The 27,543-nt window shown below is 37.5% G+C and overlaps 1 protein-coding gene across 3 annotated transcripts in view; it reads left to right on the top strand.

The window, feature by feature from the left end:
* The first annotated feature begins 473 nt into the window (after positions 1-473).
* TMEM200A (transmembrane protein 200A) overlaps positions 474-27,543 on the top strand; it is a 172,921-nt gene continuing 145,851 nt past the window's right edge. Inside the window, exons 1-2 of one of the 3 annotated variants that reach the window (XM_063443138.1) lie at positions 474-546; positions 1,116-1,453. The gene's annotated coding sequence lies outside the window, so the exon portion shown is untranslated. Of the gene's footprint in view, positions 624-1,087; positions 1,454-27,543 lie in introns of all 3 variants that reach the window. The other 2 variants (XM_063443139.1, XM_063443137.1) reach the window with 2 other exon arrangements.

Genomic DNA, 27,543 nt, shown 5'->3' with positions numbered 1-27,543 from the left:
TGAGATGGGGACAACGTTTCTAGGACAACTGACGTTATCTCCTGACCTTTCATCATTATAATGCCAAGATGGGACGAACAACGTGTATTGCAAACACTCCCACACACAAATGGTTAATCAATGAAATGTTTAATTTCCTATGTGCTTAGTATTGTTTGTAACGAATAATAAATGTATTGTGATTCTAATTCAGGGGATTTCTGCAGGTGTAATTTCATGCCATTGCTTTATACATTCTGATTAGTCAGAGAAACAATTCACCACCCTTTCATTTAAGTCTCCTCACAAGCTGCTTAATAGACTCATGATATATCTTTCCTAGGAAGCTGTGACAGATATATCTATTTTTTTTTAGTCTTTTCCCATGATGGTGCGGGTGCCTGCCCATCTCCTGCTCCTCCCATGATTCCTCCCCACCCCACCCACTCCCTCTTCCCTGTGATAGCTGAGTGCTCTCATCAGTGTGAGGATGCGATGCTACTGCTATCATCACCGCACAGTCCTTCATTAACCTGGGATCTAACAGAGGGAACTAATGCACCTAAAGTAAGTATGACTAAGTTCCCTCCTAAAATCATGGCTCATTAAGGAAATTCCAACTACCTGCAGAACTAACAATGGGGGTAAGTTTGTGCACTTAAAAAAAAATAAAAAAAATATTAAAATGGGTTTAGGTACTTATCTGTTAAGGAAGCTTGGATGCATGATAGGAGTTGTAGTCCTGGTTACATTGCATCGACCATAGCTAACACTGCATATATTTAATTATTCTGCTAAAGAGTGTTAAACGTTTTGCTTGTTTAACGTGTGGGAGTAATAATATTAACATAAAGGTTCATGTGTGAGTCTTCAAGACTCCTTTATGCTCATACTATTTCTATAGTTGCTTTTAAATATTATTAAAGTGTGCTTTACAGTTATGCACACTATAACAACTTTGCTCGTAACAGCATGGAAAGTTGTAAAGTGCAATTTTTATTATGCTTGGCAGGTGTGTGTTAAATATTTTAGTGAGCTGCATGAAGTTTGTTTAGTAAATACTGACATTGCATACTGTGCTGTCTCGTTTTTCGTTTTCTTTATATAGAACTGATTTCCTGTGTTCTCTCCCCAAGGATCTTAGTTCTGCTGCGGATTCCATATACACAGAAGGCTGAGTCTGGATTCTTTCCCACCATTAACTGTTTACCTCCCACACAAGACTTGTGTTTGAAATCACCTGTCATCCCCAACTTTACATCTTCACTTTTTATCAGTATAACCATGGAGTGTACAAGTTCTACGAGACTTCATACCAGCTGGAACCCCAATCAGGACCCACAAAGGGAATAATACTTTGTAAAGCACAGCATGAATTCTATGACATTTGGAAACTAATATCAGAACTGGGTAGCACATTATCACAAGAACATCACCCATATGGCCAGAGAGGACAACATATTGCCCTGTAAAGGTGAGATTTCTTATGCTATCTATTTTCCATTTGAAATGAGCTGATAGACTGACAGTGTGCAATTATCTAATTAAATGCCACTGCTACACTCTATCACATGGAAGCACAAGTATTGGCTTGCCCAGCTTCCATCTTACATCACTTATTAACTCAGTGGTAGGTGCTTCAGCTGTACTATTTCTAGTGCCTGTTCAAACCTATGGGTAACAGGTTCTGATTCTGGCATGATCGTTCAGCTTTCTATCCTTCCATGGTCAATAAGATGAACTCTTTTGGGTGGCATGACTGAAAACTATAATTTCAGGTTAAAAATATAATAATATCAAAACATAGAACTAAATTAATTTGAGTTATGAGAGGGTCTGGTTTGAGAGCATTATAAAGTGATCTTTTCACCCTTCATCTCTGTTATTTGTCCTTATCATACATTGCAAACAGGGTGTCAAATGAGTTCAATTTACTTTGCATGAATATGCTATTTCCATTAAGCAAACAGTCAGATGGGTGTTGATATTTCCCTACAGTATTATTTCATAATGAACCATGGGAATATTTAATTTGTGCTATAAAAAAAAAAGTGTACTTGAACACATCAACACATAGGAAAACAATAAAAATAAATGACTATATATATATATATATATATATATATATATATATGTGTGTGTGTGTGTATATAAAGTTGTCCTGTTGCATGACCCAATTTAAGCTATATTTAGGCTGTCGGCTGGATGGCCTCACATTTGACTCTACAATACTTTGGTATACAGAGGAGTTCTTGGTCGACTCAATGACTGCAGGGTTTCTAAGTTCTGTGGCTACAAAACAAGCCCAAATCATCACCCTCCACCACCGTGCTTGACAGTTGGTATGAGATGTTTGTGCTGAAATGTTGTGTTTGGTTTTTGCTAAACACGGTGCTGTGCATTACGGCCAAACATCTCCACTTTGGTCTCATCTGTCCAAATGACATTCTTCCAGAAGTCTTGTGATTTTTGAAATGCAACTTTGCAAACCTAAGCTGTGCTGCCATCTTCTTTTTAAAAGGAGAGGCTTTCTCCTAACAACCCTTTCAAACAAACCATAGTTGCTCATTCTTTTTCTAATTGTACTGTCATGAACTTTAACATTTAACATGCTGACTGTGGCCTGTAGAGTCGGAGATGTAACTTGTTTTTTTTGCAATTTGTCTAAGCATTGCACGGCCTGATCTTGGAGTGAGTAGCTGGGACGTCCACTCCTGGGAAGATTGGCAACTGTCTTGAATGTTTTCCACTTTTGAATAATCTTCTCATTGCTTTAAATTATTTGGAAATTACTTTAAAACCCTTCCCAGTTTGATGGGCAGCAATTGCTTCTCTAAGCATTGCTGATGTCTTTCCTCCTTGGCATTGTGGTAACACATACCTGAATGTTCAGACCAGTAAACCGCTAACACTTCAGCTTTTATAGAGGTTGGCACACTTGCTGCTAATCAATTCGTATTTCCCATTGAACCAGTATGGGTGCAAAATGGCTTCTCCATTTTCGCTTTATTTTTGTTAAATAAGTCATAGCACAGTGTAATATGCCATGTTCATCAGAGGCTTTAATTACCTATCTTAAGATCTGCTGAGGAACAGATGACTGTTATGACTGATATGTAAAACCATAACATTCAAAGATGGTGTACTTTCTTTTTCCCATGACTGTATATATGTACATATTTATTTCTATGTTTTTGCAAGGTGTTCATGTGTTTAAGTTCTGTTCTGTGGCCTGTCTGGTACAAAATATTAAACATTATATTTGACTGTGGTGCTTATTCACTAAATGATGAGCTGTGGTGATTTATCTTTAATTGGCACGGTCACCGTCTGGGTACTTTGCAAAATTTGGGGGTCTGGTGGTCTTGAAGGAGGGAGTGAGTAAAGATTAGCTCTATTTACCTGAAGCTGTCCCTCGCTGGCCCCACATCTTACTCTGGCGGATCCTCTTCATCAGCATCACGTGCCAGAGTACACCGCTGAGGTCTATGGCGGATTCGACGAGAATGAGGAATCCTCCATAGACAGAGCATATTCCCTGCAGCCATCACTGATGATGGCTGTCGGGATTGACACTATAGCTCCGCTCAGTATCTAAGAAAGTCAGGCATAGGAAAAATACATAAGATAAAGTAGTCCCTACTTAGATACCTTAGGTATTTTTTCCAAGTCTGTTGTTTTAACCTAAATTCATCAAGTTGTCAACTCACTGTTTAGTAAATGGATCTCATATTTTTTTCACTGTCTTAGGGCCTTTACTGTATTGCAAAATAAGTGGTTTATGGACTCAAATTTGATGATCTGTTTCAGTCCTAAAAAACTTTCTAATGATTAGTGCAATTAATCCCTGTACAATTCACTGGGACATTAAAATTGACAGCAAAACAGAATGCTAATATTAAACTAAATACCATTCGGAATATTAACGCATACTGTGTATGAAGTTAGTGTTTTCATAACATGTGCATACTTTCGGCATGTAAGTTCCTGTTGCATTGCTTAGTTTAGCGTCCATGAGTTAGAAATACCAGAAAAATTATATATTCTAGGGCCACAGAGAGCTCTCTAACTTTCAAATGCACTCATGTGACATGACTGCTGCCTTGCTGTGAATTTTATTCCAGGTCCTAAAATACAATCTGTATATATGGTAATCAATGTATTTAAGCATGGAGTATAGCTGAGTTAGTTAGACCATAAATCAGTAATACATTAACCTGAATCACATTAGCAACTCTCTTTGGTAGAATGGTATGAAATAATGTTATATTTATGGATTGCTGGCAACTGTGTGTCTCAGTTTAATAAGGGAATTGCATCACTGTGGCTGGGAACAGGTGGCAGGAATTAATTATCGTAGCATTCAGAGGTCGAGAAGGGATTCAGGAGGAAATTTGGTTACTTATGCAATACTGATTTCTAGAAAGCAAAGACCAAGATTGAATTCACGGAGATCTGTAGAATAACGAGACAGTAGAAAAAGGTGTTTTATTGAAATCTCCACAATGTATAGCTAATCAGTCATTTATTCATTGAAGTAATTATGGTCTGTCATCGGCAAGTCACATAGTTTCATTAAGTAGAAGAGAAAAAGATGAATTGCTCTTTAACCAAATGTCTTAAAACATAGAAAGCGAGCTATTTTAATTAAGAAAAATATTACGAATGTTTCAAGAATGTTTATAGCGATTGACCAATATAAACCTCTGGTGATAAGTGTAATTTTCCTGGAATTCAAAGTGAATACACAATTTAAGACTAAAAATAAACTGAATTGTAAATATTCTACAAGTCATTAATCAATGTACCTTCCAACGGAGTCGGAAATGGATATTCTCATGTCTTTCATTCCCCTTAGTAGACAGCTGAGTGTTTAAAACTGAACTCTAATTATTACCAAGGTAAATGTTAAAATAGGAAATTTAAGTGAAAGTTCTTTTTTTTTCTATTTCTATTTGTGTTTTTTTTTTTTTTAATTTTTCAGGCTATTGTTAAAGTGTCTCTGTAATTACAACTGAATAATTAATAATTTGGACTAATATGCCTGGTTGGCCCCTCAATGTCCCAGAAAGCTGTTATACATGTCCCTGTTAATTTCTTGTACCTTTTTTGTAATTTGTGACCATAACACAATGCCATGTCATCACTGCTGCCATGGTCATGAAGTGAAGAAATGCTTGCAATGGATGAGTATTTTGTGATATCTGATGAGACAGGATTGATCAAAGGGAGCAGAGCTTGACTGAAGCGCTGATCTTTGCCAAATTTTGGCAACACCATTAAACCACTCAATACTTTTGTGTATGTGTACAAAAAGCATGGAACAAACGGGGGCTAAAAAGGGGATACATTGTATAGACAGGACCGGCCCATCCATAGGACAGACTGGAGCCATGGCATTTTGCCGCTCCTGCCATTAGGGACCAGGCCCCCTCTGCTGCATATATATATATGCTGCAAAGGCGGCTCTCTAATCATCATGGCTGACTGACCTGTCGGGTCCTTAACCCGACACCAGGAGGGGGCACTCTGCTCAGTCTGCCTGGGGAGAGCCTCTAGTCTGCAACCCCACACGCTGCCCCCACACCCTGCAACCCCCCAGCCTTATCTCACACTCCTTACCCCAGCATGCCCCCCCACACCCTGTCCGTCACAGCCTGCCCCTCCCCCACATACTGCTACCCCACAGCCTTCTCCCACACCCCTTGGCCCCAGCATGCACCTCTGCACCCTGCCCCATCTCACACCTTGTCCTCCACAGCCTTCTTCCCCACACCTCGTCCCCCCACAGCCTGCTACCTCACACCCTGCTAGCCCACAGCCTTATCCCATGCCCCCTCCACACCCTGCCCCTCCACACCTTGTCCCCCACAGCCTTCACCCCCACACTTTGTCCCCAGCATGCACCCTCATGCCCTGTCCCTAACAGCCTGCCCCCCCACATCCTGTCCTTCACAGCCTTCACCCTCACACCCTGATAACCCACAGTCAGACCCCCCCACAGTGTCACCCACACAGCCTTCTTACACACTGCCCCCCATACTGTCACCTTCTTACACACTGTCCCCCTATACTGTCACCTTCCTACACATTGTACCCACCTTCCAGCCCACCGGTAAGAGGCAAGGAGGGGTGATAAGCCCAATTTAACTGCTCACCCCTCCAGCACTTATCCTACACTACATGCATTACACAGACACCTCTACGCAGACACTACATCCACTACGCAGACACTTCATCCACCACACAAATACTGCATACACTACACAAACACAGACAATGTACTCACCACACACACACTGCATACAATACACACTACATCCACAACACAAAAACATACAGCATCCATGACACACTTACACTGCATCCACTACACCCACACAATGCATTCACTACACACTGCATACAATACACACACTGCATACAATACACAAACAGACATTGCGTTCACTACACACTGCATAACATAATGGATGTTTGCGTGCCTTTGGTGTGGGGGGAGGGAGTTGGAGGGGCGGCAGCATTTCATCGTTGGATCCAGGCAGCACAATGTTATGGACCGGCCCTGTGTATAGAGGTATAAGAAAAAGATTAGGTGACAACCACTTTACATTCTTTAATATAGTGGTCCTTTCATCAAGTTTTAAAAGGACGTAGATTCTGTTAAATAGAGTATGTGTAAAAAAGGATAAAAACTCATCTTTGCCTTCAGTATTTGACAGGATCCTTCTGCCATATTCATCTACCTTTTGGTCAGACAGTGTTTGTTTGCAAACATGTATATAGTCTCCGTGGGTTTTCTTGCTTCACTCCTGCAAAGTGCATTGATATCATCAGACTAACTAACTGTCAATTCAAACACTGTTTTCCCCATGGGATTGTGGGCACGTTTGGGGTGGCTGCTTGCAATGCTACTAGTGGTTAGTAGAGTATAGAGAATGTCAACCTATGCATAACAGAGTACCACATGTTAATGTATAGCATGTGGTATGGAAAATGCAGGATTATTTTTTATGAAAATATTCTGATGTCCACAAAATGTGTGTTAGGTGGAAATGCTTCTTGGGAATGAGGGCTCCATATCTACCCATTTGAGAGTTGGGGGCATGGAATGCAATAGTGTGGGCTAAAATTATAGTTTTAAATATGTGCTTATATCTCCCACACCTCCACCTAAATTAAGAAATGGATTATACATTGCATTTCAGTGTGGAATGAAAGGGGACGTGATATAGTTGGTGAGCGAAAGAGATCAAGTAAATTAGGGATGACCATCATTTTGACCTCATGAATAGAGTCTGCCCATGAGATTATGAGGTTTCTCCATGCATGAAGGTCCCTTCTGATCTTTTTTTTAAGGAGAGAAGCATTGTTATGCTTTGGTAAGGTGGAAATGTCATTAGTAATCTGTATACCCAAATAAGTCAGATAATCCTTTCTCCAATCAAATCTATGTTGCCTCTGCAATTTTGTCTTCCCTCTATCTGGGATCCCTATCAATGAAGCTTGAGTTAGAGCTGTGTTAAGCTTATATGTGATATATACTTTGTGCTCCCTGCTGTCAACTTTCACACCATGGTTTTTATGATGTGTGCAGATGCAATGTGCTATCAGTTCTAGGGAGGGGATGAATGATAAGAGGGACAGAGGACATACCTCATAAGTTATGTGAAAGAGATGTGATGTAAAACCTGCATTGGATACTTTAGCCGATTGCTGTTGATACAGATCCATAATTCCATCAATTAATGAGGCAAGGAGGCCAAACTTACAGAGTATTCTGTGCATATATGTGCAATTCAGCCAATCAAAGGCTTTTTCCACATCTAATGCAAGGGAAAGTCCCACCTGGTGGTGTGTCTATAATTTATGTAGGATGTCAAGCACCGTTCTAGTATTGTCAGATCCCTGTCTGGATTTAATGAATCCTGATTGGTCATCATGTACCAGTTGTGGTAGGACCTGAGTAAGTCTATTAGCTATGAGTTTTGCATAGAGCTTTGTGTCTCCTTTTGAGAGAGATTGTATGGTACGGAAAGGTGCAGCACTCACATTCGGTGTTTCCATCCTCTGCATGGAGGCACCGAACTTTGATGATGATTGAACAGGGCTATGTTTGGCTTGTGCTGTCTCTGCCCCTGATCTGCCTCCCTGACAGTCTAAGCCAATCCAATGCTTTACTATTTGAAAGCATTGTGATTGGCTTTAATCAACCCTTCTGATGGTGTCCGCCAACTAGGCAGATCAGGGCAAAGGCAGATTGGAATAAAAGTAAGATTTTCCTATATTTAGGCTATAATTGGATAAAAAAAATAAAAAAAATACAAATAAAAATTCCTACGTGATTGGGAAATTTTTCATTAAAGTGACACTCTAGGCACTTTCACAATGTCATTGTAATAAAGCTGTCATAGTGCCTGCAGTCCTGTCCCCCTTGCATACCCACCAAGCCCTCTAGCTAACTAATGAGAGGGCTCAGAAGCTCTAACATACCTGTTCTAATACTGTGATGTCTAGCGCTTATGTGCATTGCCATCACGGTCCGCCATAGAGAATCCTTGTATTGAATGATTCTCTATGGCAAAAATGTAGGCACATCGCTGCGAGTGCCATGCATGTGCCTATGGTACTCATTGCACCTCTTTGAGGACTCCTCTATAAAGGAGCACTCACTGAAGGAGGCGGTCGTGGCAGCGTTTAGGAAGACTCGATGCTGGAAAGGGTGATGAATTTGTTTTAAATGAATATTTTAAGATTACATGGTGGACTAAATTGTACAGGAACACCAGGACGCTAATGTTAGCAATACAGATATGTATTCCTAGCACTACAGTGTTCCTTTAAGGTATGAATTTGCAATAGTATAATTTAGAGGTGCCCAAAAGGTAGATCCCCAGATGTTGTAGAATTACAACTCCCATGATGCTTTGCATGCCTTTAGAATGACAAAGCATCATGGAAGCCGTAGTTTTAAAACATCTGGGGATCTACCTTTTTGACAAACTGACCAAAACTAATTTGGACTCAAATTTGGATTTCAATTCACACAATTTAAAGAAATCATATACCCAAGCGAACAGTAGATTTTGTCTGTGAATACTAGCATGAAAAATTACACTTACATATTAACTCTCAGAACACACCAATAAACATGCTGGTGCTTCTTTTTTGCAAGTAAGTTGAAGTAATTGAGTGTTGAGCAAAGCAAACATCAAACAGGTCAGGATTAGCCATGGACTGAAGCATCTCCAAATGAACCTTAATTAGAAGACAACAAGAGACTAGCACAGCAGTTGCTCAAGAATTAAGTCTTGAGTGAATCCATAAATAAGTACATAATCCTGCAAAGCATACATAAATAAATAAAGTCTTGAAATAAAATAGTAATTCTCCTAGCCATGTCCATGGAATAATTGTTATTCCATGATATCTTTATTTAGGGTAATAGAACTTTTGCTATTTGTATGTACATTCAAACGTGAGCTTCTGGGCTTATTTAGCTCTTTATTTACTCATCGCTAAATAGCTTCCTTTCGCTATTTAGTTAATAAACCCCTGTGAAAATTAGACACTTCCTTATATGTATTATTTTGTGTATGTCCTATTTTGCATATTTTTTATTTACATAACCCTAGGATAACGAAGTGTATTGCACTAAAACATAAGTTATTATCTACAAATGAGAGCTTTGTAAGGGAATCTATTTTTATATAGCATGCATACAAATCCTACTGGTTTTCTCACACTTACTTTAACACCTTTTGCTTGCAAGAACAGTAATTTAACAACAGTCAATATATTTGACACTGCACTAAAACCTTAATATTGTGTAGCTGAGTGATCACAGAACAGGGGTCACTGGAACAAAACTGCAGGCAGATTAGTCTGGTGGGAGGTATGTGGTATAATCTCCAAAATTGAAATAGCAAATTTGGGAAATATATTTTGGAGCATTTCATGGTCTAATTAAAGGCTCATATTTAGAGGAAAATGTACTAAATCTACCATCCTTTACCCTGAACAATCTAACTGTTCCTAAATGAATCCTTAATTAAAGTCTTCTAACTGATCTGGATTAACCAAGAATTGGGAATGAATGACCTCAATTAGCCCTGAGATGGAGCCAGTTATCCCAGGAATTAAGGGGGGGACTGTCACTTCCTTATATTTTTTTTATGCTTTCTTATCTCCCATATATACTAAATATGTATTTGTGAAACCTAACAAATGATATATATATATATATATATATATATATATATATATATATATATATATATTAAATAGACACTGCTGCTACCCAAGAATTGCATTGGGTAGTTAGCACTACCCAGGAATTTAGAATCTCCATCTAAGCTCTGTCAGTCATTGTTAAAAGTCCTGAAAACAAAACAGAATGATACCACTAAAGAACAGTGAAAAAATACTTTTTGATATTGATATTGATCGAGACAAAGAGACAGCTTGATATCTATCATTATATATTGATCCAGACAATGGGGGCTGTAAAGCATGACTCCTGCTTGTGGGATTGAGCTGTGGGGGGTGGTGCTGTTGTCTTAGTGTGGATAGGATTTGCAGTGTTTGTGTGGGAAGGAATAAGGGCTGTAGCGTGTGTGTGTGTGTGTGAAAATATGTGCTGTAGGCTGTGTGCATGCGGTACAATAGGAGATGTGCGTGTGAGCAGTGATATGTGTGTTTGTGGGTGATAGGGGCTAGATTGTGTGTGATGGGCTGGAATGTTGAGACATGGGGTCTGTAGTGAAGGAGGTTGGGTCTGTAGTGTAAGGGGATTAGGGACTGTAGTATAAGGGAATTGGGGGCTGTAGTGCTGGTGGTAGAGGCAGTAGTGTAGATGGTGGTAGGATCCATAGTGTAGAGGATGATATGGGTTGTAGTGTGTAAGGATTGAGCAATAGTGTAAGGGGATTGGGGCTGTAGTATAGAGCGTTGAGGCTGTTTTGTAGAAGGATACATGAATTGTAGTGCGGGAGGATGGATCAGTAGTTTAAGGGGGTTGTTGTCCGTAGTGTAGAGAGTATAGGCTGTAGTGCAGAGTGAGATAGGGGCTGCCGTGTGGGAGGATGGGGCTATAGTGTAAGGGGGCTGGGTACTTTAATATAGAGGGAAGATACTATAGTGTAGAGGGAGATAGTAGCTGCAGTGTGGGAGGATTGGGCTGTAGTGCAAGGGGATAGGGTCTGTAGTGTAGAGGAAGTTAAGGGCTTTAGTATAGAAGGATGTGGTTGTAGTGTGGGAGGATGGGGCTGTAGCACAGAGGGATATAGAGTCTGTTGTGTGGGAGGATGGGGCTGTAGTGTAAAGGAGGATAGGGACTGCAGTGTGATAATATGACGCTGTGACAGTATGACACAAAAGCTTGACAAAGGTCCTGTTGTGGGCCAAAACACTGTTTCTATTTTGCACCAATAAATCTGCCCACTGGATTGAACTTGAGTGCCTGGACCATCATTATCACATTGTGAGGATTGGCCAACCTGAGACCTGGTTGCACTCTGAGATCCAGGAGAGTGTGGTGCCCATATTGGCAGTTATATGACATGCTGCTAAGGCTGGAACTCCTCCACTGCCATCACCTCCTCCGATCTTGTGTTTGCAGCAAATAGCCTGAAGGGAATGATTCTACTCACCAGAACAAATGCAATAAGTGGTAGTGTTTCTGGTGACTATAGTGTCCCTTTAAATATTTTTTATTTAAAAATGCCTATATTAGAAAATAAAAATAATGTTGGCATGGGTTAAACGCTGATATTTAAATATTTTTTCACTGATTATTATTTTTGTATTTTATGGAAAGGACTTGGCACCCTTTGGCACTATGCTTACTTGGATAGAGAGAATTTTAGACATAAATTTGGGAAGGAGGTAAGGTGAGCAAACACAACACACTGTTACTTTACACACATCTTGCAGCATACAGGTTGTTGGAATGAGTCATTGTAATGATCTCACTGGTAATTATGAGGTTATATGGACGGCCACTATTATATGGACGGCCTGCATACTTATTGAGGGCTTAGATGGGAGGCCAAGATCTAACCCTGGTTAGTATGAAGTGACTTTTAAGTTTTAGCCTGCAATTGCTTATTTCTATTAAAATCTCCAAATCACCTGAGCTTTCAATCACTGAGTAGTGAATAGGCACCCTGGGGTACGTGCTAATAAACATTCTGTTTGATTTATTATCATTGTGTAAATGATATGTGAAAATATATGCTAATAGAAATGCCAAAGGGCATACCGTGTATATTCCTGGAAACCATTCGTAAATTTATAGGAAGCCAAATTATCCTAGAGCGATGCGAGCTGTTTCAAATAGACATTAAAATATGCTGGCTTTTTCTGTAATGAAGAACAATTAGAGATGTTACAAAAAAAGAATGAAACAGTAGGATATGCAGATGTTCTAGTTTTTACAATATATGATGATGGCATAATATTGTCTTTTCTCCTTTATTATTTAAAAATGCTATTTTCAGATTTTTATACAGAGGTGATAACTGATGACATTTAGTATAATTAAAGATGGTATTATTTGGATTTTAGATCCTGAACAGTCTGTTCCACAAGCTGCGCTGTGTTGTAATCAAGGACAACTATTTCTTTTCTGAATGCATACATAGTGTTAAATGTTGGAAATGTAATATTAATTTTATATTTTTCACCAACGTATATAAACTGAAAACATAGTATAATGTGGAATTAACTTTGAATTCCAAAAAATTTACATTGCAGTGAAAAAACGAGTGTGAGAAGTGAAAATTAACTAGGAAAGGGTTATTTTATTATATTTATTATTTATTTTAATAAATTGAGAATGATGTGAATGAGAGCGTTTCTAATTCACAAATATTGCCGCAACTCCAAGCTGTCAAATTATATCAAAATGCAAAAAAAACTTAAAAAAAACTAGAGTGACAGAAAGAACCCATTGAATAATAATATTAATAATAAAACTTAACATTTAATATCTCAAGTAAAAAATAAAACATCTATTGAGCTACTGTCCAGTCAGCAAGACTGCAACCATAGTGAAAGGCATAAAGTTTAGATATTGTGTTAAAGATATGATACAAAATAACTGCCAGACATGTATCTAACAAGGAACTAGAGTGAGAGACATTTAGATTCAAGATAGCATACTAGTTATATACAGCCAAGTACGTATCCCTATCGTGCCTTCGAGGGCACTCCTTAAAAAAATTCTAAAGCCCCCTTCCTGCTTGACTCTGCTAATAGCGGGAAAATAAATCGTGCTTAAATACAAGGAAAATAATTGAAACAAGTGAATAGGAATAGAAAGTATGGGGTGGCAATGAGAGCTATCAAAAATAAAGCTGCAGCATCGTCCCAAATAAGCCGCCACCCGCCACCCTCGTATACAAAAACCCCAATGCGCGTTTCGCCTAAACTGGCTTTTCCAGGGGAAGTGACTGTTTAGAGTAGGAGGTTTAAATTTGGCGCCCCCAATGCCGATTGGATACAGCATGAGCCGATAATGCCATCTCATAAGTCTGCCTTGACGTTGCCAGTCGGGCATTCCTTCCAATGGCCATTGGAGTAACTAAATGGGTTCATTTATTCACTAACGGGTTAACTATTCTCATACCATACCCCTCTTCTTTCCAAGAGGCTATCATGTCTCCTCTAAAATGGACAATGAGTATGAGTTTGTCATGAATATAACTTATGTATGTTTCATAACACTAATATAATCGTTTATCATTCTGAATAGATGCATCTAAAAATTTAGTACCCTATCCCCATGGGTAACTTATTTCACTACTTCTCAGAGTTAACCCCAGACATATGAGGTAAAGAGAGGTACGGATTAGATGTCTAGTTATAATATAATTACATACGTTTTCCCATTAATCTCCCCACATCTTACATTATGAATGGGGTACCACGGGTTATTATTATTATTATTATTATTATTATTATTATCGCCATTTATATAGCGCCAACAGATTCCGTAGCGCTTTACAATATTTTGAGAGGGGGGGGGATGTAACAATAAATAAGACAATTACAAGAAAACTTACAGGAATAATAGGTTGAAGAGGACCCTGCTCAAATGAGCTTACAGTCTATAGGAGGTGGGGTATTAGAAACATTAGGATAGGAAATATCAAGTAGGAGTGAAGCAGAGCTGGAGGAGAGAGCAAAGCACTATCCCATAGGAGAGCAAGCGACAGGTATGTAAGGGAGAGATTACTCTGGGAGGCCATACGCTTTCCTGAAGAGATGGGTTTTAAGGCCCTTCTTAAATGATTGAAGACTAGGAGAGAGTCTGATGGCAGTAGGCAAGTTATTCCATAGGAGAGGAGCCGCCCGTGAGAGGTCCTGCAAGCGTGAGTTGGCCGTACGGGTGCGAGCAGCGGTCAGGAGGTGGTCGCGGGCAGAGCGGAGGGTACGAGGAGGGGCATACCTCTGGATCAGTGAAGAGATATAAGAGGGGCTGGAATTGTTCAGTGCCTTAAATGTATGGGTTAGCACTTTGAATTGACTCCTATAGGATACAGGGAGCCAATGTAAGGACTGGCAGAGGGGCGAGGTGTGAGAGGACCGACTGGATAGGAAAATCAGTCTAGCTGCAGCATTCATTACAGACTGTAGCGGGGCAGTACGGCTTTTGGGGAGACCAATCAGGAGAGGGTTACAGTAATCCATGCGGGAAATTACTAGAGCATGGACAAGCTCCTTGGTAGCATCTTGCGTAAGAAAGGGGCGGATGCGGGCTATGTTTTTGAGTTGGAACCTACAGGGTTAATTGTTTCCATCCCGTATTAGTCCTCCTTTCAGTTGGGCCGACGTACGAGATGGCATTATCGGCCCATACTGTATCCAATTGGCATTGGGGGTGCCAAATTTAAGCCTCCTACTCTAAACACTCAGTTCCACTGGTAGAGCCAGTTTAGGCGAAACGCGTGTTGGGATTTTTGTGTATGAGGGTGGCGACTTATTTGGGACGGTGCTGAACTTTACTTTTGATAGCTCTGGTTTCCACCCATACTTTCTATTCCTATTCACTTGTTTAGATTGATTTTCCTTCTATTTAAGCATGATTTATTTTCACTTTCCTCTCTTCTGCTATTAGCAGAGTGAGACAGGAAGGGGGGGGGGCTTTAGAATTGTTTTAAGGAGTGCCCTCGAAGGCACGATAGGGACAGGTACTTGGCTATATATAACTAGTATGCTATCTTGAATCAAGATCTCTCTCACTCTAGTTCCTTGTTAGATACATGTCTGGCAGTTATTTTGTATCATATCTTTAACACGATATCTAAACTTTATGCCTTTCACTATGGTTGCAGTCTTGCTGACTAATAGATAGATATTAAATGTTAAGTTTTATTATTATTATTATTCAATGGGTTGCTTTCTGTCACGCTAGTTCTTTTGTTTTTTTCCTACATATATTCTATCAGGGGTTGGTTACCCCCCACTTTAACTAGCAACCTGACACTCTCCCCCTATAATACTCTTTTATCTACTTACATCAAAATGCTGGTTCGTATTTTTCTTTTTTTCCCCTTCTTTTGTTTTTTCAATTTTTTTGGGGGGGATACAATGTTGCTTTATTGCATAATGTTATTTTGTTTGTTCTATGTAATGCCTGCACTACAGTAGCATATACGAAGACTGATGTGTCAGTGTAATGCCATGTATTTCGATATTTTTTATAAATAAATGTGCATTTTTTTCATATCAAACTTTTCCTTGTGGATTATCTGGGATCATTCATGTGTGCGGACCATTGTGTAAATATTGTGAGGCATTATTTTATTGTAAACTAAGACTCATTTATACAACACGAAGAGCTGCAAAATGTTATGTGAAGTTCTCAGCAATTCTTAGATATTCCAGTCTACCTGTTGCAACTCATTATAATAGTAGTACCAGATTTAATTAAATGTAATATCTTCAGGACAGGCATATTCTCTCTTGAGCCACATGCCAGTTGGAAAACAAATTGCAACTATTTAAAAGGCAAGACAATCCAAAGAAGGTTACAAGTGCTGGATGATAATTATTACTGAATTGCAAGAGAGGTGAACTTAAAGTGATTCAGCATAGATAAGTGTAGATTCATAATTACAAAATATCTTTATTAAACCATTTAAATTAGTTGTCAACTTTTTTTCTTCCGAAAGACAAAAATCCCATCATATACTGATGTAAAACTGGAAGAATTAGAATAAGAGCAAAAACTATCAGTCTTTATTCAATTTATTTGTAAAAAGACAGATTGCCCTAAATAAAACAATATCAATTGTAACAAAAGGTGTCACATTACAATTGTATGTCTGATTACATTACTCATTCTAGCAGGCTCAGAATGTCCCATTTAAATGCCTTAAAGGGACACTAGTCACCAGTGCAACTACATTTATTCCTGACCCTACAGTGTTAACACCACCATCTAGCTCCCCTGGGCCCTCATACCTCCATAAATATAGTAAAACACTTACTGTTTTCAAGCCAGAAGCTGTAACTCTGCATGCTGTTTGAATAGAAAAGAGTCAAGATTGGATCAGCGCTAAAAATGCCACAAATATGAAGGTATATAAAATATACATAGGCAGCACACCTATAAACAAGGGAGTACCCTCCAATCCCTTATAGATAGTTGAAATAGAACAGCAAAAAACAAAACTCAAGGATATATGGAGTGACAACTTGAAGTTCAGTGGTCCAACGGTGGTTTCAGCCGAAAATAAAAAGATAAAATATATAGTGCTCTCTGCTTTAACTGGAGTATAAATTAAAAGAAGGTATAAAATGTACTCACAATATGTTGAGCAGGCTTATACTGCTCGGTGTATAGCGTTTGGGTGGTATAATCCCTACCTTTTGGCATTTTCTTAAGATGGTAAAATCAAAGAAGTCAGGTTAAAAAATAAAATAAAAAATAGTAACTGAAAAAAGGAAAGTGGCTACTAAAATATTTAGGGCCAAAATTCCTTTATTATAACAATAGATAAAATATTTAAAACAATCTCTAGACGCGTTTCGCCAACAGTAGGCCTCTTCAAGTAGAGTATAATAAAAAAAACATAAACCTGACTTACAGTGCTTTATATAGGATACCATAATTGTATTGAAATTTAAAATTTCCCGCCAAAATGACGTCATCTTAACCTTAGTTTTGAAATGCATATCAAAATAGAATGACATTAGTATAGATAATATATAAGCATATGCATAAGTTGAATATACATATACATTTAAAAAAACGTGGTGCTAATATAGTAGAAATCAATATTTAAAAAAAAAAAAAAAAGATGTGACGCGCGGCTAAAAACGCTTCTGCGTCACGTGGTAAGTGGAACAGATGCGTCACCATGTTGGTGGAACGCATGCGAGGGGAGCCGGCCGGGCAGGTCACGTCACTGAAGGGGAGGAGCCCTATCAGTGATCGCGAACGGAGGGATATTAGTGTGCTGTCTGCTCGGATGGACAAGCAGACAACATGCCAACAGAATGCAAGAACGGGCCACAGGTTCAGAGCCCGAAAGGGGAAGGGACACACTGGGCAATTAAATAAAAACAACAGTGTCAGACTCCATAAAAAGGGAGAACTGGGACTCATATTTTGTGGGGCAACCTAATATACATGTTAATACTAATAATGCAATGCATAAACTCTTTAAATACACCACATAATGAGCACAGAGTAAAATAGAATCATATAAAATAATGACTAAAAACAATATATATAAAATAATAATATATAAAAAAAATATAAAGAAATATAAAATAGAATAAGGATTAAAAACAAATAAAAGAAAAATGTAAATATGTTGTGAATAAAAATAGTAAAAACAAGCCGAAAAAGTCAGAGAGAGGGATTTATAAAAAATTCAAGGTCAAAGTCTATATTAAGACCCTGTGGGGCAAGAGTCTTTAAATGAAATGCCCATTCCATCTCTTTGCTGCCTAAAATTTTTTTAATATCACCACCTCTCCAATGAATACTGCAAGTGTCTATGCCTATACATTTGAGAAGTTTTGGTTTTTTTTCGTGTTTTAAAAAATGCTTAGATACGGAGTGATTTTCATAACCTTTTAGGATATTCCTGCAGTGTTCTGCCAATCTGGTTTTTAGTTCCCTAGTTGTCATGCACACATATTGGAGGCCGCATGGGCATTCTAATAAATAAATAACGTTCTTTGTGCTGCAGTAAATACAATGTTTTATGGGATATGTTCTTTGGGTAATAGATGATTTAAAAGAAGTAGGTTTTGATTTAATAGTTTCATCCGTACGTTTACAGACTATGCATTTATTGCATTTAAAAAAACCTTTAGGTTTATTTAAAAGGAGGGGGAACAAAAAGAAGAAGTAATGTGGCTATGTTTAGTGTAGTTTTTTGTAAGGATGGATTTGAAGCTGGGTGCCCCTCTGAATATAACCTGCGGTTTGTCGGGAATAATACCAGCTAAAGTCTCATCCTGTTTTAATATATACCAATTTTTATTAATAATCTTCTTCATAACATTATTTTTGTTATTGAAGTCGAAGATAATTGGCAATTTTGGGGCATTTTTAGAGTTTTTTTTCTCTCTATATTCCAAAAGATCTGATCTATCTCTCTCCCTAACATTTTTTATAGTTTGATTTAAATTAAGGGGATAATTTTTTGGGGAGAATTTACTTAATAGCATTTGGGATTGGGCCTCAAAATCTGAGGTTAAGGAGCAATTCCTTCGAAGATGAAGGAATTGGCTCTTGGGTATTCCATGGAGCCATGGTTTATAATGGCAGCTCGACATGTCAATTACATTATTTGTACATACTTTCTTAAAAAAAGTTTTCGTATTGATCTTGTTATTTTGAATACAAATCTCCAGATCTAAAAAGTGGATAAGAGATGGGCTATATTCATGGGTTAAAACTATACCATTATTGTTTTGGTTCAGAAAAATTAAAAACTGGTTGAGGGAGTTTTCGGTACCATCCCAAATAAAAAATAAATCGTCAATATATCTAAAATATGTGACCAGGTTTGCCTTCCAGTCATGCTCTCCAAAAATGGCCATGGATTCCCGCTCTGCCATGAAGAGGTTAGCATAACTGGGTGCAAACCTGGTCCCCATAGAAGTCCCTTGTAATTGAAGATAAAAAGAGTCTAAGAACCAGAAATAATTATTTTTTTAAATAATGTTAATACCTTGAATTATAAAATGTATCTGTTGATCTGAAATTCTATTTTCTTCCTTTAGGATTTTTTTGATTGTGTACAAAGATTGTACATTTGCACGTGACTAAAAAATATGTGTCTTTCCAAATAAAATTATTTAAAAATTGGAGTAGGGTCATTAAGTCTTTTAAATATGATTTCATGCATTTTACTGAAGGTTGTAAAAGAATGTCTAGATATTCAGATAAGTTAGATAAAATTGAATTGATCCCTGATACGATAGGCCTACCAGGAGGGTTTGTAGCATCTTTATGGATTTTTGGTAGAAAGTAAATAACAGAGATTTTTGAATGAGAGACATTTAAAAATTCAAATTCTTGTTTGTTTAAAATATTTTGGTCTCGGCCACTAGTTAAAAAGGAGGTTAAGACTTGTTGGATTCTTGGGGTCGGATCTTGTGACAATTTCATATAAACCTTACAATCGTTAAGTTGTCTCATAGCTTCTTTCTCATAGATTTCTTTAGACAATATTACAATTCCTCCACCTATATCAGCTGGCTTTATAACAATGTTTTCATTTTTTATTTGTAGGTGTAAGAGGCCTTACGTTCTAGTTGTGATAAATTATCTCGGTTATATTTATCCTTTTTTATTTTTTCTAAATCTTTGGTTACTAATTTTTCCAAAACCTCTAAGGGGCCTGTTTTAAAACTTGATGGGAAGAAAGTGGAATTATTTTTCAGAGGTAGATATTATATTAAGACAATCTTCTGATGAGGTAGCTAAGGGTTGTGAGGTAGGTATATCTGAGGAGGTAGCTGAATTTTGTGAGGTAGGTATATCTGAACTTTTACTGGCAGAAATTTTTTTTTAAAGTAGCCTTCCTTACAAATTTATTTATATCTATGAATTCTTTGAATGGCTTGTAAGGATTCATGGGAGCAAATTTCAGTCCTTTGCTAAGGACTGCTATTTGTGTGGATGTTAGGGCTTTATGGGATAGGTTGAAGATGCCAAGTTCCTTCTCATTTATAGGGATTATTGTCGATCTAACCTTTCTCTCTTGTGCTCTTCTCCCACTTCTCCTTCCTCTAAACTTAGACTCCTTTTTCTCTTTTTTATAGGATGTGGTGTTTGTGCATGAGTGTTGTTCTGAGTGCACAGTTCTAAAAAATAATCATCATTGTCTGATTCTGAGTTTATAGATAGTATTTGATATCTATTCTTATGAACATAGTTGACAGGTGACTTACTGCTTTCAAAGTGTCTGTGTGCATACCTAGATCTTTGGGCTTTTGGTCTAGTTGCCCTATCATTTTGATATGTCCCTAGGGAGTATGGTGAATTTTCGTTGAGCTTTTGGTGATTAAAGGATGTAGGGAAATAGTTGTGGTATTCTTGTGTTGAATAAGAGTGTCTTGGTTGCATTTGATAGTTATTGTTAGATTGAGTGGTATGTGGTCTGGTCTGATTGTGATTGCGTGATGACGTGAAGGAATTCTTTCTAACAGGGTGATAGTGTGTTTCTTTCCTTGTAAAGTGGTTAGGGTGTGATTTAGTTGTGTAACTGTTTTGGTGTGTATTGGAAAATTGATGGGGGGTAGTGTTAGAGTTATTTCTTTTGTTTAGATGAAAGGAGCGGATTTGGTTGTTGGAATAATCGTATTTGTCACAAATGTACTTTTTCACTTTAATATGCTTTGTGTCCATCTCAACTTTCTCTATTTTATTTTTGTTTGAAGCCCTGGCCAATCAACATCTCCTCATAGAGATGAATTGAATCAATGAATATCTATGAGGAAAGTTCAGTGTCTGCATGCAGTGGGAGTGTCTACATGCTGCCCTGTGCTCTGCTGACAGCAGATCTAAGTGGATTGAGGAGTTTTATGCCTCAATCAACTCGGAAATCCCTCTAGTGGCATTCTGTGTGACTGCAACTGGAGGTGTTCCTAGCTTTCAATGTGTTTACATGAGAGAGGCTGCAGGGAGCTATAGTTCTCACCTGAACAACCTCATTAAGCTTAAATTGTTCAGGTGACTATAGTGTCCCTTTGACTTCAGACTTAGTAGACAATTATTTTCCTGATCTCTAGAAGTGTACAAAAGCAGAAGATGCAAGAGACGGTGAGTTTTACGTACCCGAAGCTGTCCCTCACAGTCACCACAACCAACATATATGTTGGTGCCATTCAGCTCCTGGTGCATCATCTGCTAGGAGCGCACATCAGTGCTATGCTATCGTACATGCGTAAGATTACAACACAGAGGTCTATAAAATATCCCACAAACCCACAGGAACCTCCATAGATATTATGCAGCGATGAGCGAAATAGAGCTCTATTATTGCTAGCGATGGCTGCCTGAAGTGACAACATTTGACAAAGGTAGCTCTGCCTTTTATCAAGTTTCTTTTTAAGCAGAAGAAAAATACATAAGGAAAAGTAGTCAATGCATTTTAGGAGTAAAGAAGAGAAGAAGAACAGATTGAAGTAAGTCCAGAGTAGCACAGAGCCTAAGGAATAGAATAATTAGGTACACATTTGTGATGTGATACCTTATTGTTTTTGCTTAGGGTATCTTTCATCATTATAAAACAATATTACATATAATGACTGATATTTTGTACTCTTGCACTGATCATTACATTTTTTCCATTCCTATATTTTTTAATTTATTTTTTAAATGTCACTAAGGTCTAGGTTCTACAGGAAGATCATAATATACAACTAACAAAAGTTATCAATCTTATTTGAATGCTTTTGTTAATAAAATAGCAAATGATTATATTTAGAAATGATCACATATTATAGGAAGTTTTTAATGATATATTGTGGTATAAGGGACATTTCTAAAATCAGAACCAGTTCATAGAAATCCAGGAGTATGACTGAGTCTTAGGTTCGAACTGCCATTTAAGCTATTAATGTTGATAAATGAGTACTATTGAAGGATTATTCCAAGCACTATGACCACTTCAGTGATTTACAGCGGTCATGGTGCTTGGAGTAAGCCCTTTATTGTAGAAGGTGTAGCTCCACCTCTGACAGCATCATTTAGAATTCATTAGACCGTAGAGAACAAGAGTTCTGGGATGGCTAATGTCAATTCTTTGCATACTGTACATCTGTTGTCATCATGCACAGCATGTTTGTGACAGGAAACCAATGGCAGGAGGCCCTCCGGGCCACCCTCCCTCAGTCTCCTTCCTGACATGTCTCCCCCTCACTGGAGGCCATCATTGGGGTACCTTGCATCAGCACTGGAACAGAGGTAAGTTGTAGCTATTTTTTCTTTAAGTGGCCAGTATAGTAAAGGTTACGCTGACCAAAAACAAGTTGTTTTTTTTGCTTTGGAGAAACCCATTAAGTTGAGTAATAAAAATAATATCTACTCCACAAGATATACTTGAAAACTGGTGAAAATCTAAATGTACCTTTACTGGTAGAGTACCTTGAAATGTAGTATTTATTTCTTTTATTCTAATTAACATTGAAAATTAAAAAAGGTTGACCATTTAATACTCAATTTAATACTTAAAAAATTAAGCTCATAATTGTTGAAGTGTAAAATCTATATTAGTTATGTTGAAAAATGAATAGTGCAGGATTTATAGAATCCTGCTATCATAATATAGATTTCATAATTTCTATAAAATCTTTTCTGTCTTTCAATGTATGTTTTTCTTAGAGAAAAATAAATATTGTTTTTTTTGTTTGTTTTTCATTCTTTTTTTTATTTATTTGTTATTTTGATGGAAAACCTTTTTTTTTTTATTTATTTATTTATTGACTCAGTACATCTTGACCGAGAAGAGAACGGTGCATTTCTGAAAAGGTTACAATTTTGTTAAAAATAAAAATACCTATTTTATCATATCATAAAGCATTATTAATTTGTTTTGTTTTTTAATTAAATATTTTATTGGTTTTATCACAAAATACATAAAACTCAAATAGATACAAATTTCTTACATAGTTACATAGCTGAAAAGAGACTTGCGTCCATCAAGTTCAGCCTTCCTCACATATGCTTTTGCTGTTGATCCAAAAGAAGGCAAAAAACCCAGTCTGAAGCGCTTCCAATTTTGCAACAAACTAGGAAAAAATTCCTTCTTGACCCCAAAATAGCAGTCAGATGTCTCCTTGGATCAAGCAGCTATTACCCCACTAATTAGAAATTATATCCCTGTACGTTATGTTTTTGCAAGTATTTATCCAATTGCAGTTTTAACATCTGTATAGACTCTGACAAAACCACATCTTCAGGCAATGAATTCCATATCCTTATTGCTCTTACTGTAGAAAAACCTTTTCTTTGCCTTAGATGAAATCTCCTTTCTTCAAGCATAAATGTGTGACCTCGTGTCCTATGTATAGCCCTGTTTATGAATAGATTTACTGATAATGGTTTGTACTGGCCCCGAATATATTTGTATAATGTTATCATATCCCCTCTCAGGCGCCATTTTTCCAAACTGAAGATATTTAAATTTTTTAACCTTTCTTCTTAACTAAAAAGTTCCATTCCTTTTATCAATTTTGTAGCTCGTCTCTGCACTTTTTCTAGTGCCATAATATCTTTCTTTAGAACAGGTGCCCAAAATTGCACAGCATATTCAAGGTGTGGTCTTACCAGCGATTTTATAAAGAGGCAAAATTATATTTTCATCTCAAGAATTTATGCCCCTATTTATACATGACAAAACCTTATTGGCCTTAGCAACGGCAGATTGACATTGCATATTGCTACCCAATTTTTTGTCTATAACAATTCCCAAATCCTTCTTGTGTGTGGTTATCCCTAGTTCACTACCATATAGGGTGTAAATTGCTTGTGCATTCTTAAGTGAATGACTTTGCATTTTTTTTACATTAAATTTAATCTGCCATTTTAGTGCCCTGTCCCCCAATCTATCCAAATCCCTCTTCAGCAAGGCAATATCCTGCTCACATTTTATTACTTTACAAAGTTTTGTGTCATCTGCAAACACTGATACACAGCTTTCAATGCCCATACTGCTTTCACGGCTTTCAAGATCATTTATAAATATGTTAAATAGAAGCAGTCCCAAAACAGAACCCTGAGGGACACAACTTACCACTTTTGTCCAGCTTGAAAATTTACCATTTATGACAACTCGCTGTACTCTATCCTTAAGCCAATGTTCTACCCAGGAACAAGAATATTCATCTAGACCAATTTCTTTTCGTTTGAAGACTAACCTATTGTGAGGAACCGTATCAAATGCCTTGGCAAAATCCAAGTAGATCACATCCACTGCAACACCCTGATCTATACTTCTACTTACTTCTTCGTAGAATGCTATTAGGTTAGTTTGACATGACCTATGTTTCATAAAACCATGCTGATTATTGCTAATAACACAGTTCTTCCCAATGAATTCCTGAATATTATCTCTTGATAGCCGTTCAAATAATTTCTCAGTCACAGAAGTTAAGCTTACAGGTCTATAATTTCCAGGCAAGGATTTTGAACCCTTTTTAAATATAGGAACAACATCTGCCTTCCTCCAATCCTCCGGTACAATACCTGAAACAAAAGAATCTTGAAAAATTAAATACAGAGGTTCACTTATTTCCCCACTTAGCTCCTTAAGTACTCGTGGGTGGATACCGTCAGGCCCCGGAGCTTTATTTACATGAATTTTCCCTAATAGCTGTAGCACCTTGTCTCGAGTTATCCAATCACAAGTTATCTGCAAGTTTGTTGCAGCAATCATATGCAATTCTATTCTTCACAATAATTTCACTTTGACAAAATGTTACATAAAACATACAAAACAATCGACCTGTCAGTTAACAATATATTATTATACTATTATAACACAGTACAGGTATTACCATACAACTGTCAATTATCTCAACATATTGTCCTCATCCTGGCTCTTACGCAATTTCCCCTATAACAAACACATTCCCTAAGCCTCCATCTTAATCAATTTTTAACACCCATACCCTAAAAAAGTGTGTGTTTGAAGCTAGTATTTTACTGTTTGATATAGGAAAGGTTTGGGTGGCTAATATAAAAGTGTGGATGTAACAAAACAATGTGACCATTATTTGGAGAAGATACAGTTTCCATGATAATACCAACACTTGCAGTGACTTTGCACTTTGAGTGGTTTTTAGTGGGAAGCAACTGGACTATAGGCCAATTTCTCAATTGCAGAATGTAACAATGAAATAGTGCAAAAAAGAGTGTCTGTCCAATATAATCACACTCCAATATAGCAAATGTGCAAAATTGCAAGTGAAAAAATAAATAAAAATAATAACTTACAATAGGAAAATATGTCTCAGAATAAATGGTATTCGTTTATTCCAGATATGGTACATAAAAAGAAAAAGAAACATAGCATAATACTGTATAAAACTATGTAAGGCAACCAAGAAAATGGAATAAAACTCACAAGGGAAGAGCAGTAAAAGTCTGCTCTAACTTCTCCAGCATGTAGTCCACAGCATAAGACTTTGATGATAGTAAAAACAGCAGGACGCCAGCTGAATAAAAACGATCTTTATTTCTTCCAATAAGAGCTCCCTTTACCACATAGAAGGCCAGTGTCCAATTCAAGAGATGAACGCACCAAATTTCCGCGGTCTTTACAGCTTGTGGCACTATGCAAGGCTCTTCCGGGTTCGGAGCTCCGTGCGATCACGTGATAACGTGATGACGTCGTATGCAAACGTGATGACGCGTTTCGCCCAATCGGCTTCCTCAGAACAAGCCGAATTTGGCGAAACGCGTCATCACGTTCGCATACGACGTCATCACGTTATCACGTGATCGCACGGAGCTCCGAACCCTTCTGATCCAGACCTTTGTAAAGAAAAACAATTGTACAGCTGTCAAAAAACACTACAAAGTATTCACAGTAGAGTAGTCAAATAAACCAAATTACCATGCCTCATTCTCCACTAATGGTAATCACACTCCCACCACCTCCCCAAAACAACTAACCACCAAATTGCAAAGCAAGACAGAGGCAATGGTGTCAGCTATTTCTGTTAGTTAATGCTAAACTCTTTGTCCTATCATTCTATCTCATCCTTGTTGGAAACCTCAGTGTTATCAACTTTCTCTTTTAGTGTTGGTATCAGTCTCTCAATCTCATTGTCAGACTGTACTCACACTCTCTGTTGCATGAATGAATTAATTCTAACAGCTTATGGGTATAACATGCTGGCTAATATACCTATTGTGAATGCATGTGAAATATATTGTGTTTTGTCTATTACATCCCCACAACATCAGTATATATCGCAAGGAGACCATTCACATTTACTGATGCCAACTTACATACGCAAAATGGTGGTCATTTATTTCCCCGAAATCTTGCATAAAGAGACAAAAAATCCCCCCCCTTTCAAGGATATTTATGTTGTATACAAGTTACCATAACTTTCCCCCCAAATTCCATTTATATACAATAATTTGGGACCACACATATCCCCCCTCAAGTCTACTTGGCGTGAGAGAAATATGTATGTAAATAAATGTATGTAAATTATCTTGTATGGGTACGGCCTTAAGCCTTTATGCATTATATTCAAAACATTTTAAATATGATGCAGAGAGCCTATACATCTCCCTCAACCTCATTAGGTATGAGATATCCTTTCACATCTCTCTTGTTCATTTACGAAAATTAACGGGTGATCTCCCCCGAACCCATCTGTCTGTAATTGTAATACCTACTCCAAAAAACAGCTGTCACTGATTATACATGTTAAGATGTCCTTTTGTAAATTTGGGACAACCCCTAGACAAAAATTAAAGAGGTCCAGAAAGAGGGGGAGGATTTTATTGTCGGAGACACTTGGGACAATTGGCAAGTATGCAATAGCAATTACAATACATTTTACTATAACATAATGTCATAATGTTTGTGGTTTGATTTAAAATACTTATTCATATCAACACAGAGAAAAGTTCTAATAAAATTACATTATCTGATAAAGGGGAATGCAGCATGCAAAGGAAGTTACAAAGTCGTATATCTCTAAACTTAACAGGGTCACCTCTATTATTAATTGGGTTAATGCATTTGCTATATTAACCTAGATAGTAATTAAATTTCTACAGCAATTTAAATCTATCTTTGACATTTTTGCAGCTTGCTAATGTCTGCCAGCTAAAGACAGGAGACATGTGAAACTCCTACATTTGTGAACTCTAATTTCTGTCACATTGATGGTCACCTAGCCAAATCTTGTTCTATTAGTTTAGATTCAAATCCATATGCTTCATGTAAATCAGCAAAAAGACCAAAATCTAGTGCATCAACCAGGAGTAGATACAAACAACAATAAATATAAATGTAAAAAGAAGCTCTCGGTGGGTTGTGTTGTGCTCATTTTAACGCGTCTCTC

Source organism: Pelobates fuscus, chromosome 2 (assembly GCF_036172605.1).
Source record: "Pelobates fuscus isolate aPelFus1 chromosome 2, aPelFus1.pri, whole genome shotgun sequence".
In the NCBI taxonomy this organism is placed as follows: Eukaryota; Metazoa; Chordata; class Amphibia; order Anura; family Pelobatidae; genus Pelobates; species Pelobates fuscus.
The sequence above is the reverse complement of the archived record's forward strand: the minus strand, read 5'-3'. Positions and strand labels throughout refer to the sequence as shown.